The following is a 17648-nucleotide window of genomic DNA, read 5'->3' on the forward strand; positions in this document are numbered from 1 at the left end:
GTCCACAAAATTTTTAGATTTATTTCCAGCTGTTGGAAGGGTGGAAGGAAATTAATGATTTGATAATTCGTTTATTAAATTTTAAAAAATTTTACTGGTTTGCTTACAATTTTCATATACATTGTGTCTCACACTCTTCTTTCATATTGTTTCATACAGTCATTCTAATGCATTATGTTTTATAAAATTAATCACCATTGGGCCTTGCCTTTCATTATATTTTTATAAACTTTTAATTTCTATACTAACACTTAGGGAGAATAAAATGGGTAGGAAGTTAGAAACCATAAATTATAAATGTTTATGATGTAAGAAAGGACTGTAGGAGAAGAGATGTCTGTTACCTCATCATCTTTTTCCTTTATTCCTCCTGAGTTCTTTACATTCTCTCTTCATTATTTTATATTACCTGAAAGTAAAACAATTTCTCAGGTCTATCTTTTTTGTGTCATCTCCCTCATCCAAAGAAGAGACTATTCTCTTGACAGACTAAAGTTTGTGTAGTCCAGGCTGTGAGGCATCAGAGTAGAAATAAAAAATTGTTGAGATGTAGTATGTCATGCTCACTGTTTGACCTTAAGCATGCCTCTTTATTAATTTTGTCTTCATTTCTTTCTTTGAAAAGTAGAGTTAATACCTCTCTTTTTTAAAAAAAAAAATTATTAATTTTAATGAACATTTACAGAGATTTTGGTTTCCTATTCTCCAAAGTACTGAAGAGCAATGGTGTCTCTCTGGAGACTAAGGTGTGTTTGATACAGGCCATGGTCTTTACAATCACTTGTTATGCATCATGCATCAGAGAGTTGGACAATGACCAGGGAGGATAGAAGGAGAATTGATGCCTTTGAGCTGTGGTGCTGGAGAAGAGTATTGAGAATACCATGGACTGCTAGGAAAACAAAGAGATTTGTCCTGGAAAGGGTTAAACCGGGTGGCTCCTTGGAGGCAAGGATTCTGAGGCTCCGTCTAACATACTTTGGACATGTTGTGAGGAGAGACCGGTCCTTAGAGAGGGACATCATGCTTGGGAGGGTGGAGGGACAGCGCAGGAGGGGAAGGCCCTCTATGAGGTGAACTGATTCAGTGACTGGGATAATTGGGATGGGAGTGTCAGAGACAGTGCGATTGGCACAGGACAGAGTATAGGGCTGTTGTACATAGGGTCGCTATGAGTCGCAGGCGACTCGACGGCACATAACAACAACAACAACAACAACAACAACAATTCATTCAATGTTGCGCTGAGTTAATACCTTTCTTAGTTATATAATGCTGCTGTAACAGAAATAGCACAAGTGGATGACATTAACAAACATAATTTTATTTCTTATAGTATAACTAACTAGAAATCCAAATTTAGGCTGCCAGTTATAGGGGAAGGCTAGTTCTCTCTTAGCTTTGGTGGGGAGATCTTTGTCTCCTTTTATCATCTATGACCCACTATTTCTTGGAGATCTCCACATGTCTTGACATCAGTCTTCCTCTGGGTCTAGGACGTTCTTAATGTAGAGTCCTGGTCCATGAGAGTGCTCCTACCTCTTCTTTCTTGGTGATAGTAGGACTCTCAGTTTTTACTTACTAGTTTAATCTTGTTTCGATCTCAAAAGAGATTGACTCAAGGTATAGCCTAATATATATTACATCCTGCTTTCGTGAACATAATTGTCTCTAATCTGCCTCATTTATATCGTAGATATTGGAATTTACATAGAACACATGTGTCACATCATTTCACAAAATGGAAGATAATTACATAATAATGAGAATTGAAGCTTTAACAAGTTAACACATATTTTGGAGGAATACAGTTGAATCCAGAACAATACTCATTTCTTCTCTAGGTCTAAGAATGTGTGAGAATTATTGAAACAATACTTATAAAGCTGTTTGAGTGTCTTGGAGAAAGGCTTTAAGTATAAGTTATCATTACCAGTATTTATTTCATGTACCTTGTAAATATAACTCAGGCTAAGATTTTCCTATCTTTCTTTTACAATTGAAGATTACCTCCCATTCAGATGGTCATTTGAGTTCTCCAATAATAGGGAGCTCTGGTGGCAGAGTGGTAAGGAGCTGTGTGCCATCCTCAAAGCACATGGTTTGAATCCACCAGCTGCTATGTGAGAGAAAGATGATCAGTCTTCTCCCTTGCAATTAAACTGCCTCTGAAAACTTGCTGGAGGGTCAGCTATGAGTCTCTTTCAACTTGATAGCAACAACATACACTAACAATGACAAATCTGTAAAAGAAATGAGAGAAACAACTCTCTTAGATATATAGTAGCAGCTAACGAATAAAATACCTAGGCATAAACCAGGGCATGAAGGACTTACACAGTAAAAACTATAAAACACTGCCAAAAGAAAGTGATTTAAATAAATAAATGGAAAGATGTTCCATATTCATAGATTAGAATACTTGATATTGTTAAAATGTTAACAGAATCCCAGTTAAAATTCTCAATTTCATATGGAAAGGCAGGATGTCCCAAATAACTAAAACAATATTGAAAGAGAAGATATAGGATGATATACTTCTAATTGTAAAGCATACTAAACAGCTACAATAATTAAAATAGACCTCTGGTGGCCTAGTGGCAAGAAGCTACACTGCAATCCCAAAGGCACCAGCTGCTCCGTGGGTGAGGATTGGACAGTCTCCTCCTATGTGTTTAACTGTCTCTGAAAACCCACCAGAGGGTCAGCTGTAGGTTAGTTCTGACTATGGTACACAGCAACAATAGTACTGGCATAACAACAGACTCATAGACCAATGGAATAGAATTGAGAGTGTAGAAATAAACTTACATATCTATGGTCAACTTAGGGTTTCCATTCATTCATTTTTGCACTTTTCTCCCTGCCCACCCCTTACCCCTCAATTCACTCATCTCATTGAAAAGTAAAAGAAAAACTTTCATTGTTATGCAGTCCCTCCCCTAAAGTCCACTCCACTCTGCAGCCTTCGTTCTGGACTCCTGTCATGAAAATAATACCCAATCATATATCCCTTATAAACAGTTCTTTCCCTCATCTGTTTCAATGCAGTATACATCATTCCTCCCCTCCTTTTCTGCCTTCCCTCAAACCTGATGTCAGTCCTGTTTTACAACAGTGACCCTATGCAATATTTGTGCTTTAGTGACTGAGATATTTCACTCAGCATAATGTCCTCCAGGGTCATCCATTTGCATAGTATTTCATGAGTTTTTCAGTGCAGCATAGTATTCCATTGTGTGAATATACCAGAGCTTCTCTATCCATTTGTTTGTTGGTGGGCACTTGGGTTGTTTCCAGCTCTTTGCTATTGCAAACAAAGCCACAATAAACATGAGTGGGCATTATGGTCAACTAATTTTTGACATGAGTGCTAAGTCTGCTCTATGGGGAAAAAGATTTCTTCAATAAATAGTACAGGGCAGGAGACAGGACTGAGGAGTCCCTGGGTTGTAGGTCCCTCCCTGTGGGGGTCCTTGCCTCCCTGGCTATGGGGCCATCCCAGGGGCCAAACAGAACAAGAAATTTTAGGGTGCAGAACTTTGGGCAGAGGGAAGAATTTTCTTGGCATTTTGTGACAGTAGGCTGACATGCAAACCTCTGCATACAGGCAGCCCAAGCGGGTGATCCTGATCTCACACCAGAGACAAAGGAGGAAACAAAGCTGCAGGAGAAAAGGTCAGGAGAGATGGGGCTCTGTGCATAGAGCGAGCACTCTCCATTGCTTGTGGGAAACAGGACTGAGGTGTTCCTGGGGTTGAAGGTCCCTCCATCTGGGGGTCCTTACCTCCGTGCCAGAGGCCGAACAGGACAAGAGACTTTAGTATGCAGAACTTTGGGCAAAGGGAAGGGATTTTTGTAGCTCTCTGTGAAAGAGAGGGAGAGCTGACTTGAGACTCCCTGTACATAAGCTACGTGAGCTGGCAGCCCTGATGGCTAATCTCAAGACACTCTAGAGACAAAGGAAGACATTAAGCTCCAGGAAAAAAAGGTGCATGAGAAACTGCTTGAGTAGAGCACCTAGTCTCACACCACTCAACCACTTCATGTATAAAGGAGGCCTATAGAGTTCATGTCTAGGGGCTGCTTCAAGGTGATACTTCTACAAGACTGCAGTGCAAAACAGAGAAAACCTCAAGGACTTTAGGAAAGGCAAATTTTCCCCAGTAGGACTTGCAGTAGAACAGCAGCTCACCACATTTTAACTTGGCAACTAATTAGTAACATAAAGGCAAGAACCACCCCTAACTTTTGCAGACACAGTGGAAACAAACTAACACTTATCAAGAAAAACTTCTTGGAGCAGAGAGTCAGTGAGTGGCAAGAATGAGAAGGCAAAAATGTCAAGGGACACATACTAGGAAAAAAAATATAAAACATAAAATGAAGAAAACATTAGAATCATGTGGGATGACATCAGAAAGAGTAACATACGTATGATTGGAATTCCAGGATATGAGATGGTTAGGGAAATCACTGATAAAATTGTGGAAGAACTTGAAGAAAACTTCCCAGGTATTTTGTAGAATGAGGAAATCCATATTCAGGAAGCTTAGTGAACACCAGATAGACTAGACCCAAAAAGGAAAACATCAAGTCAGATTCTCCAGAATAAAAGTTAAGCATAGAATACTGAAAGTAGCATGAGAAAAACAGAGTCACCTATAAAGGAAAAGCAATCAGATTAAGGTGATTTTTTCATCAGAAACCATGCAAGCAAGACAGTGGGATGGCATATACATAAAACTGAAAGAAAATAATTGCCGTCCCAGTCTCCTGTACCCAGCAAAATTCTCTACCAAAATATGAAGGAGAGATCACATCCTTTGCAGAAAAGAAAGAATTTAAGGAATTTATGGAAACAAAACAAACCTAGAAGACCTTTTAAGGGAATTCCTACACACAGAGACACCAAAGGAAAGTGGATGGACCGTAATAACAAGAAATAACAAAAAAAGAAACACAGCAAAATGCAATGATAAAACCTGGCCTATCAATCACACTTAATGTGAATGAATTAATATACCAATCAGGAGAAAAAGAGTAGCAGAATGGATGAAAAAGCCAAAACTCTTCAAAATGTTGTCTACAAGAGACACATCTAATAAATGAAGAGAAAGATAGACTCAAAATCAAAGGCTGGGGGGAAAAGAAATATACCAAGCAAATCGCATCTACAAAAAAAGCAGGAGTGGTAATACTAATCTCTGATAAAATAGACTTCAGACTGGAAATCACCATAAAAGATAAGGAAGGTGGGAAGATAAGGAAGGATATGATATAATTATTAAATCAAGAAGAGGTAACATTGGTCAACTATGCACCAAATGATAGACCCGTTAAATACATAAAACAACTGTTAACAGAACTGAAGAATGAAATAGCACCACAGTAGTGATAGGAGACTTCAACACATCACTCTCAACAAAGGATAGATCAACTCAAAAGAAACTTAACAAAGATGCAGAAGACTTAAACTACACCATGACCTAATTTGACTTGGTGGATGTATTCTGAGCACTGCACCCAACTAAAACTCAATTCACTTTCTTCTCAAGTGTACATGATATATTCTCCAGAAGTGATCGCATATTAGGGCAAAGAAAGCCTCAACAAATTTAAAAACATTGAAATAATACAAAGTATCTTCTCAGATCACAAGACCATTAAACTAGAAATTAACCACAAGAAGATAAAGCTTATAAAGGCATCATCGTGGAAGGGAAATAACACCGTGCTAGAACACGATTGAGTTATAGCAGAAATACAGAATGAAATAATAGAAATACCTCCAAACACATGATAATGAAAATGCAACGTACCAAAACCTCTGGGATGCAGGTAAGGGGCCAGTTCATAGCAAAGGGCAAACACATAAAAAATGAAGAAAGAAGCAGCATAAATTATCTAACTCAACCCCTTCATCAAATAGAAAAAGAGCAACAATCTAACCCAAAGGCTCTAGAAGAAAGGAAATTATAGGGATAAGAGCTGAAATCAGTGAGATGATGATAATGTTGTTGTTGTTATTGTTGTTATGTGCCGTTGAGTTGCTTGTGACTCATAGCGACCCTATGTACAACAGCCCTAAACTCTGCTAGGTCCTGTGCCAGTTGCACTGTCTGCGATACACCCATCCCAATTACCCCAGTCACTGAATCAATCCACCTCATAGAGGGCCTTCCCCTCCTGCGCTGTCCCTCCACCCTCCCAAGCATGATGTCCCCTCCAAGGACTGCGCCCTCTTTACAACATGTCCAAAGTATGTTAGACGAAGCCTCAGGATCCTTACCTCCAAGGAGCAGTCCGGTTTAACCGTCTCCAGGATGAATCTGTTTGTTTTCCTAACAGTCCATGGTATTCTCAATACTCTTTTCCAACACCACAGTTCAAAGGCATCAATTTTCCTTCTGTCCTCCCTAGTCATTGTCCAACTCTCTGACACATAACAAGTGATTGCAAAGACTATGGCCTGTATCATACACACCTTAGTCTCCAGGGAGACACCATTGCTTTTCAGTACTTTGGAGAGGTCCCTAACAGCAGACTTTCCCATCACTATACATCTTTTAATTTCAGTGAAATAGGAAACAGACAAAAACAATTGAAACCATCAGTAACACGATGAGCTGGTTTTTCAAAAGGGTCAATTTTATTGACAGACCATTGGCAAACTTAAGAAAATAAAGAAGACACAAAGATCTCAAGGTATGATAAAGATGACATCACAACAGAACTAAAGAAAATTAAATGTATAATATCAGAATATTATGAGAAGTTATACTCAGATAAATTTGAAAACTTAGAGGAAATGGACAAGTTCCTTGAAACTCATGCCCAACCTTGATTTACACAGTCATGTGTAGAACAGTTGAACAGACCCATCACAAAAGAAGAAATTGGTCTGGTCATAAAAAGACTTTCCCACCAAAAAAAAGGCTTAATAGCTGAATTCTACCAAACATTCAGAGAAGATTTATCACCAGTTCTACTTAAGTTATTTCAAAAGCAAGCATAACCCTAATGTCAAAACCAAGCAAAGATATTACCAAAAAGGGAAACTGCAGATTGATACCTCTCATGAACATAGATGCAAAAATCCTTAACAAAATCCTAGCCAGTAGTATCCAAAAGCACGTAAAAAAATTCATCATGACCTAGGGATTCATAAGAGGTATGCAAGGATGATTCAGCATAAGAAAATAAATATAAATCACTGCGTTAACAAACCAAATAACAAGAACCATAGTCCTAGCAGTTGATGTGGAAAAGGCATTTGACAAGATCCAGCACCTCTTCCTGATTAAGACACTACACAAAATTGGATTAGAAGGCAGTTTCCTCAACATAGTGAAAAGTACATTTGCAAAACCAAGATCCGGTGTCATTCTCAATGGTTAAAGACTAAAAGCATTTTCTTTGGGAACAGGGACCAGACAAGGATGTTCACTGTCAGCACTGCTGTTCAGTATTGTATTGGAAGTACTTGCTAGGATAATACAACAAAGAAAAGAAATAAGAGGCATGTTAGAGTTAGTGGATCAGTTTAGTAGAGTGACAGAATACAAAATCAGTATCCAAAAATCAGTAGGATTCCTCTACAGTAACAATGGAAGGAAAGAAACCAAGAAAGCAGTACCATTTACAAAAGCCAACTGCTAATTGAGATACTTGAGAGTGAACCTAACTAGAGACACAAAAAACCTATACAAAGAAAACAACAGAACATTTTTGTGAGACACAATAATAGACATAAATAAATGAGAAATGTGCCCTGTTCATGGATAGGAAGACCCAGTATTGTGAAAATGACAATCCTCCCAAAAGCAATCTACATGTTTGGTGCAATCCCAATCCAGGTATCAAATTAATTTTTCAGGGAAAATTGCCAAGTGTATTTGGAGAGGCAAGAGAACCCGAATAGCAAAATACTTATGAAAAACAAAAATGAAATGGGAGGCATAACACTCCCTGACCTCAAAACCTACAACACAGCATAGTAACCAAAAGAGCATGGTACTAGTACAATGGCAGACACACAGACCAATGGAACAGAATTGAGAACCCAGACATGGTCAACCGATAATTGACAAGGAAATAAAACTATCAAATGGCAAAATGACAACCTCTTCAACAAATGATGCTGGCAGAACTGGACCACTATCTGCAGAAAGCTGAAACAGGATCCACATTTCACACTATACACAAAAATTAACTCAAGATGAATCGGAGACCTTGGAATAAAGCCAAAACCCATAAAGCTCATAAAATACAAACTGGGACCAAGTTTAAAAGACCTAGTCTATGGTATAAAGGGACTGCAAAATACAGCCAGAAATTCACAATCTCAAGAAGACAAAATTGATGAATAGGACCTTCTAAAGATTAAATCTCTATGCTAATAAAATATTTTTTTCTGAGAGAGTAAAAAGAAAACCTGCTGACTGGGAACAGACATTTGGCAATACCATCTCAGACAAGGGTCTCATCACAAAAGTTTATAGAATCCTGCAGGATGTCTGGCCCATAATAACACAGACAGACAACAGGTCCTCCAGAAGAAAAAGCCTAATAAGCCAATTAAAAAGTGGTCAAAAGACATAGAAACACTTTTCACAGAGGAGGACATTTAGAAGACAAACAGACACATAAAGAAATGCTCTAAATCACTGACAGTAAGAGAGAGGCAAATCAAAACCACAATGAGAAACCATCTTACCCCCAATAGCAGTGGCAAAGTTCATCAGGGCAGCAAGTAATAAATGTTGGAGAGGTTGTGGCGAGATAGGAACTCCTCTTTATTGTTGGTGGGATTGTAAAATGGTATAACCACTCTGGAAAGCAGTTTGTTGTTTCCTCAAGTAGCTGAACATAGAAATTCCATATGATCCATCTATTCCACTTCTTGGAATATACCCTGAGAAAATGAGAACTGAGGTATAAACAGAGACTTATACACCAATGTTCATAGCAGTGTTATTCACCATCACAAGAACATGGAAACAACCCACGGTTCAACCACAATGGAATGGATTGAGAAATTATGGTACATTCATACAATGGAATACTATGCAGCACGCAGGAAGGAGCAATGATTTTGTAAATTATTACCTAACATGGGAGGGACATGAGAGCATTATACTCAGTAAACTAACTCAGTCTCATAAGCACAGACACTGTATAAAACCATTATTGTAGAATGAGTATGGGGATCCAAGGAGGGAGGGATGGGTTAAATCATAGAGTCACACAGTTTGATGAGTGGAGAGAGAGGTGGGTAAAGATATGGTGTGAAAAATAATGTATATGAACTTTGTATGAAAACCAGTATAAAATGAAAAAATATAGAATGTATATGAAACATTCTATTGTAAAACAGAATTATATGAAACAATGTAAATGAAAGATTATATAAAACACAGTGTATATGATTGAAGCATAATGTAAAGCATTGAATTGAAGCATAATGTTGAAAATCATTCCTCCTTTTTCACCGACCCTGTACTTTGTCAGGCATGATGGTCTTCTCCAGGGATTGGTTCTTCTTGATAACATGTCCAAAGTACATAAGACATTGTCACTTCTAAGGAACGTTTTGGCTGTACTTCTGCCAAGATAGGTGTGTTCATTCTTTTGCCAGTCCTTCGTATATTTAGTATTCGTTAACAAACACCATAATTAAGATGCATCCGTCTTTCTTGTTCTTTGTCCAGTCTGTATGCTTATAAGGCAATTGGAAATACTATGGATACCAAAAAAAAAGAAAAAAGGGAAAAAAAAGAAATACTATGGCTTACTTCTCAGAGTGACATCTTTACTTTATAACACCTTAAAAAGGTCTTTTGCCTAGAGATACCAATTACAGTGTGATTTGATTTCTTGATTACTACTTTATGCGCCTTGATCATGGATTGAAGTAAAAACAAATCCTGACAACTTCAGTATTTTCTCCATTTATCATGATGTGCCTTATTAGTCCACTTGTAAAGATTTTATTTTCTTTATGAAAATTTTAATTTTTTATTTTCATCAATATTTTTAGTCCTCTCTCCTTTCCACATATAAGATTCTTTGATCTGCATGCCACAGACCTTTCTTCAATCTTGATGCTTCATTAACTCTATTCTTGATATATTGAGTTCAGCCTCTTAAATTACTTACTCAGCATATGTAGAGTAAGTATGGTGAACCCCACAACCTTGACACACATCTTTCCTGATTTTAAACTGTTCAGTATCCATCCCCTTGTTCTGTTCACTTTTCTATAATCACTGTATAGATTCTGGACAAGCACATTTAAGTCTTTTGGAATTCCCATTCTTTCAGTGTTACCCTTAATTTACTAGAACCCACACAGTTGAGTAACTTTGCGTAGTTAATAAAAGACAGGTAAACATCTTTCTCATATTTTCTGCTTTCAGCTCAACTATATTAGATATTAGCAGTGTTTTCTCTTGTTCTCTATCCAGCAAATTTTTAACACTTCCCTGTGTAGTAATGCAATCATTTTTTTTTCTATAATTATATTTTATTAATTTTCATAAACATTTACAGAGATTTTGGGCTTCCACTCATTCATTGTTGCACTATTCTCTCCACCCTCCTCCCAGTTTGTTCTTGTCCAAATGCCACAGTGCTTGTCAAAGCCAGTTCTGATTAATCTTCTTTGTCAGTGTATCCTTTGCCATTCCCTATCACTCCTCCCTGAGAGAGACTTCACCCTGAGTCATAAGGAAAAGGGGATGGCGTATTCTCTTAGCTACTTCCTGCTGAAAAGGGACGCTGTGGGTTTCAGGGTGAAGATCTTCTCTCACTACTCTAAAGGGCCCCTTTGGCAGTAGGAAACACATAGACTATTATGGAGATTGATTTTGGAATTTAGATGCACTCTTATTGATTGTGCTTGGCTGTACATGTTCATATCCTTGAAGATGTATCATGGGGGTGTTGCAACCTAGAAGACACAAATTTGACTAACAAGTTATAAGTACATGAGTCCAAAAATTATGGAAAAGTAAAAGAAAAGATTCTTTCATTGTTTTACAAACCCTCCCCCAGGTCCCCTCCACCATGTAGCCCTCGCTCTAGTCTCCTGTGATGACAGAAATACCCAGTTATATCTCTCTTTTAAATGGTTCTCTCCCTCCTCTGTTTCAGTGCAGTATATATTATTGAACCCATCTTACTCATTCTCTCCCCAACCCCAAGGACAGTCCCATTCTACAACAGTGGCATCATGTAATATTTGTCCTTTTGTGACTGGGATATTTCACTCAGCATAATGTTCTCCAGAGTCAACCATTTTGAATAATATTGCATGAGTTCCTTGTTTTTAATGTAGCATAGTATTCCATTGTGCGAATATACCACAGCTTCTCTAGCCATTCATTTGTTGATGGACACTTAGGTTGTTCCCAACTCCTTGCTATTGTGAACAAAGCTGCAATAAACATGGGTGTACATATATCTGCTTCGGTGTCAGTTATGGTCTCTTCTGGGTATATTCCCAGTAGTGGGACTGCTGGGTCAAATGGTATCTCTATTTGCAACTTTTTGAGAAAGCGCCATACCGCTTTCCACAGGGGTTGCACCATTTTACACTCCCACCAACAGTGAATCAGGGTTCCAGTTTCTCCACAACCTCGCCAGCATTTATTGCTTGCTGTTCTGTTAAATTTTGCTATTTGGGGTGAAATGCAATCATTTTTTTATCTTCTTCAGCAAAATTATACTTATGTGTAATACTAACGATACTGTTTAAAAGGTTCTATATTCTATTGGATCACCACTGTTGAGAAACGGTACAAATATGGATCTTTGCCAGTTAATTGGCCTTCCAAATTCCATGGCATAGATGAATATGTACTTGCAGTGCTGCACTGTTTGCTGTAACATCTCAGTTGGTATTTTATCATTTCCTGGAGATTTGGTTTTTGCCAATGTATAGCTTTGACTTTTTTCCTTCAGTAGCATTAGTTCTTGATCAGGTGCTACCTCCTGAAATTGTTGCACATCAACCAGTTCCTTAAAGTTAATGCTGTGTATTTCTTCCATCTTCATTTAAAGTTTCCTGTTTCATTTTTATTTTGCTCGGAAAATCTTTAAATATTGCAACTAAATGGTGTTTTTTTTGTTTTTTTCCAATTCTTTTATCTTGAGACGTGTTGGGAATGTTTTTTTCTCTTTTGGTTTTGTAACTGCAGGCCTTTCACATTATCATATTTTGCTTTGTCTTTTTGCACCACCTTCTGAATCTTCTGTTAGCTCTTTTGCTTCATTTTTTAGTTCAGGAGCAAGTTCCAGAGTTTTCTGATAATCCAGTTTCTTTTTTTCCTATCTTTTTAATGACCTTTTGCTTTCTTTTTGTATAATGTCATTCTCCAGCTTAATGCATCAGATACATTCTTGAGATAGTTTCTAAATTTAAGTAGGGTGTACACAAGATTATGTGTTGGCTCTTATGGACTTGGTTTCATATTCTTCAGCTTTAACTTGAACTTAAAATATTTGAGTAGTTTTTAGGCTACCCCTGGCCTTGTTCCAACTGATGATATCAGCCTTCCCCACTGTCTCTTTCCACAGTTGTAGTTGATTTGATTCCTGTCTAGTCATTTATGTTGTTGAAAATATTTTCAATAAGTAAGTCACTGGTCTTGGAAAATTCTATCCTGTGCTCTCCAGAGTCTTTTCTCACCAAAACTGTATTGCCCACTCATTTTTTTGGTGGATTCAAACTTTCAGATTTAGTGGTGTAACCTCGCTAGGTCTCTTTTGTTTAATCTTTTTTCCCCCTGACTATTTATTCTAATCATTATTCATTATCTGTACAACTTGATTGTGTGTTTGTTGAGTGCAGATGTTGGGAAAATCTTCAGTATCTACATTTTTGAGCATTTTAGTGGTTGATACATACATATGAATGATAATCATAGTAACTGGTCTTTTTTATAGGTTTATGAAATTATTCATATCACTGACAGAGCAGTACTTCAGGCTAGATCTTAATACGTTCTTTTTAGCAACAAAATATGATCTGTTATCTTCAGTTTGTCATTTTTACTATAGTAGACCCTATGATTATCCACTTCAAAATGGCTAATATTGGAGCACTTCAGCTCACAAATGTCTGTGTTACCTGTCTTCTAGCATTCCATTGCATTTTTTACAATTTCCAGTTTTTCTCAACTCATACTTTGTACATTCGACTTTCTGGTTATTGATAGATGTTTTCGTAATTTCTTCTGCTTTGAATCATGCCACCACAGCAAATGCAGTCCCCAGAGCTTTACTCCACCCGTCATTAAGCTTGACTCTCCTTCAAGCAGACATCCCTTTCCCTGTCATACTTTGAGCACCTTAGGGGCTCATCTTCCAGCAGGATAGTAGACAGTATTTGGCTGCCATTCCCAAGATTTTCAGTAGGTATGATTTATAGAAGCAGGTTATAGAGCCTTGTCTCAACTGTCTTCAGGTGGAAACTTTATTATAATTGTATGAAGGCTTTCCTGTTGACAGCTTGGCTCATTTACAAATATCAGCAGTTTGTCCCAGATTTGATGTTTGATTAAGCAGTAAACCCATTACAGAAGAGAAACTAAGAGGAAACGCAGACTTTCTCTTTGACTTAATTGTTACAATTTTGAAATTATATATAATAGTATGTATGTGAGCTGGCTACTAAGAACATTTCAGAAGAGTTGGCCTTAAGCCCTCTGGGGCGTGTCTGTTTAAGAAAACTGGAGCAGTACTTCCTGTTTTCCATTAGGGACTAGTTGAAAAGTTGTCAAAGAGGTGATCACTTCTCTGACATACCTGTGACCTTGGATGAGTCCCTTAGTTCTCTAGATTCATTTTTCCCCTTTTACTACCCTTGCGGGAAAAGAAGTTTTGGTAAATCTCTTCTTTGTTGGGGTATTGTCAAGATTAGTAAGTACTTGTTAGGGTGCTAGGAAATCTTGGCTAAAAAACTCCATCCATGGGCAGGGTGTTTTGTTTGTTTGATGTGTCACTTTTAGGGTGGGAGTAATGAAAGCCAAGATGACTGATAGGGATAATGGCTTGTTTTATCCCAAAGGCCTACAGCATATTTGTATTAAAGAGAAATATTGTTGGAGGTGTGTCGTAAGTAGCTTTAATAGCATTGTTAATTGCTGTAGGTAAATTTTGTTTCATTTCCCCTTCCAGACCCCCAGCACTGGCTTGATTTTTTTTTTAAAGTTTTTGCCTGCTTCCTGAAGGGTGCTGTGCACCCTCTTAATGAGTTTGCTACCTTTTGAAGCTGATATCAGGCATCAACTTCAAGCGTATGTTGGAATTAAGTATCTAGAGCTTTTGCTTTCCTCAGCCAAGTTTATGTTTTCTGTTATTATACCTAAAGTTAATTAATGCCCCAGGGCAGCTGAAGTGAACAAATCATACATGCAGAATCCTGTAGATACAGATTTTATTTATTTTTTTTTTTTACTTTTTCTAAAAACTATCCACTTTTCTTTATATTGTTTGTTGTTCTCATTCCTTCTTTAGAGTTTTGTTGTTGATATATTTGTTGACTCCTCATCCTATGCAGCTCTCACCCTGTCCTCCTCCCTTAGAAATAAGGGCTTTAGTAACTATGTGACATTTACTATATTCCTTTAAAAAATGAAATTATTTGCTACACTAAGGGTCAAGGACTGCAGCCTCCAATATGGATTGAGGCTCAATGTCAAGAAGACAAAGATTCTCACCACTGGACCAATTGGCAGCATCAGGATGGATGGTGAAGAGATTGAGATTGTACACAGCTTTAGTTTGCTTGGCTCCACAGTCAACAGTCTTGGCACCAGCATCCAGGAAGTTAAAAGGCGCATTGCCATGGGAAAGTCTGCTATTAGGGACCTCTCCAAAGTACTGAAGAGCAATGGTGTCTCTCTGGAGACTAAGGTGCGTCTGATACAGGCCATCTTTGCAATCACTTGTTATGCATCAGAGAGTTGGACAGTGACCAAGGAGGATAGAAGGAGAATTGATGCCTTTGAGCTGTGGTGCTGGAGAAGAGTATTGAGAATACCATGGACTGCTAGGAAAACAAAGAGATTTGTCCTGGAAAGGGTTAAACCGGGTGACTCCTTGGAGGCAAGGATTCTGAGGCTCTGTCTAACATACTTTGGACATGTTGTGAGGAGAGACTGGTCCTTGGAGAAGGACATCATGCTTGGTAGGGTGGAGGGACAGACAACGCAGGGGGGAAGGCCCTCTATGAGGTGGATTGAGTCAGTGACTGGGATAATCGGGATGGGAGTGTCAGAGACAGTGCGATTGGCACAGGATAGAGCAGAGTTTAGGGCTGTTGTACATAGGGTCGCTATGAGTCGCAAGCGACTTGACGGTACATAACAACAACAACTTGTATCTATGACAGGGTGAAGAAAACCAGAATTTTGACTCTATATCCACATCTGACTCTTGCTTAAGATCCCTGCTTCTCACTCTGGGATGATTATTTTGAGAAAAGATCAAGTTGAATTTTGAATTTCATGGCTTTTGGTCTAGTTTGTGAAGAACACTGCCCAGTCTAAACCTCTTAACCGTTCCTTTAAACATGCTGTACATAAACATATAACTGCTATTAGCATGCAAACATCAAGAAATTATGAAACTTGTGAAAAAATCAGTATTCCAAGTGGTAGGGGAGAAGTTGTTTTCAAAAATGAAAGTCTTTAGAAGCAGTTGCCTAGGCAATATCAATCTTTTATATACATCCATTTTACTTTAGTCACAAAAAAGTATGGAGACTTGAGCAGTCATGCATCTTCGAGAGTCAGAAATCTCTGGTCATGTTAAAGTTCATCAGAATTTCACACTTCACTGAAAAATGACTTAATCTAGTTTCTTTTCTCATGTGTATCGGACATCAGCTATTTGAGATAATTTAGTCAAGAAAAGGCAACATTTACCTTTGAAATATAAAAAGATGGAACTGTAGTGAGATTCTCAAGTTTAGAAGTGGGTTTTGTTTGTTTATTTTTGAGATTTTAATGGAAGTTTATAGAGAACTTGGATTTCCATTCATTCATTGTTGCATATTTTTCTTCACTGCCCACTCCAGTTCGCTTTTCTCTTGGGGAAAAAAAAAATTCTATCATTGCTGTATAATTCCCCAGTCCACTATACTATGCAGTTCTTATTCTGAACTGTTGTCATACAAATAATACCTAATCATATGTTCCTTTTAAGCAGTTCTTTCCCTCATCTGTTTCAGTGCAGTGTACATTATTTATTCCCTCTTTTCTTAGTTTCCCCCGAACCCTCATGTCAGTCCTGTTTTACAACAGTGGCACTATGCAGTACTTGTCCTTTTGTGACTAAGATATTTCACTCAGCATAATGCCCTCCAGGATGACCCATTTTATAGAATATTTCACGAGTTCCTTGTTTTTCAGTGCTGTATAGTATTCCATCACATGATTATATCACAGCTTCTCTATCTATTTGTTTGTTGATGGACACTTGGGTTGTTTCCATCTCTCCACTATTGTGAACAGTGCAACAGTAAACATGGGTGTACATATATCTGCTTGGGTGGCAGTTCTGATTTCTTTAGGTTTTATTCCCAGAAGTTTTGAGACAAAATATAGGAAGCTCTCGTGATTTTGTAGTAAGGAGTTGTGCTACCAGCCCACAGGCAGACAGTTCTAGTCCACCAGCTGCTCTATGGAAGAAACATGGGCAGTCTCTTCCTGTGTGATTTATTCCTTCTGAAAACTTGCTGGAGGGTCAGCTGTGAGTCACTTCTGACTTGACAGTACATAACAACAAAGACAAGATATGAGGCTACTAGTTACCTGAGGAGGGGGCTCTGGTGGCATAGTTCCTAGGGAGGTACCCACGTAACCCAAAGCCTGCACCTCACTTTGGGGGTTTGGATCAACAAGCTACTCCAGGGAAAAACATGGGAGTCTCCTCTCATGTGATGCATAGCTTCGGAAACCCACCCAAGAGTCAGCTATGAGTTGCTTCCAACTCTTGATGGCAATGAGTGAGTTACCTGGGGAAGAGAGACCTAGAGGATGAGAAGGGAGGAGAAGGATTAACACAGACTTTAGCTATATAAACATTTTCTCTAGAGCCAGCTGTGTACTTTATCCTTATGTTAACAGGAATGTATAGCTTTAGCCAGCAAACGTGAGCCATGAATATAAACAAAGCCATTAGATCTGGACTAATATTACTGTTATTACACGTATAGAACCAAACCAAGCCCATTACCATAGAGTCCTGTTCTGACTCGGCTACCCTGCAAGACAGTAGAATTGCCTTACAATGTTTCCAAAGGTGTGATCTTTACAGAAGGGAATTACCAAGTCTTCCTACTACAGAACAGATTGTGGATTTGCTAACCTTTTGGTTAGCAGGGAGTGTTTAACTACAGTATCACCAGTGATCCTTATGATATGCTTGAAATATCTTGCCAGTCCTAACCATAAAATTATGGATTCTAAGGAAAAATGTTTACTAAACTTTGAGAAATAAGCAATATGTAAATTGGGTCCTAAGAGGAAAAATACATAAAACTAGTTTACATGTTGTTTTTGTTGTTATGTGCCGTTGAGTTGTTTTCGACTCATAGCAACCCTATGCACAACAGCCCTAAACCCTGCTCTATCCTG

At 38.1% G+C, this 17648-nt stretch overlaps 1 protein-coding gene across 1 annotated transcript in view; it reads left to right on the plus strand.

Annotated features, from left to right (window-relative positions):
* Nucleotides 1-17648, plus strand: part of GRHL1 (grainyhead-like 1 (Drosophila)) — an 83453-nt gene that overhangs the window by 13468 nt on the left and 52337 nt on the right. The window lies entirely within an intron of this gene.

The sequence above is a fragment of the Elephantulus edwardii genome, unplaced genomic scaffold (assembly GCF_000299155.1).
Source record: "Elephantulus edwardii isolate Elephantulus edwardi_28Jun2011 unplaced genomic scaffold, EleEdw1.0 scaffold00223, whole genome shotgun sequence".
Classification (NCBI taxonomy): Eukaryota; Metazoa; Chordata; class Mammalia; order Macroscelidea; family Macroscelididae; genus Elephantulus; species Elephantulus edwardii.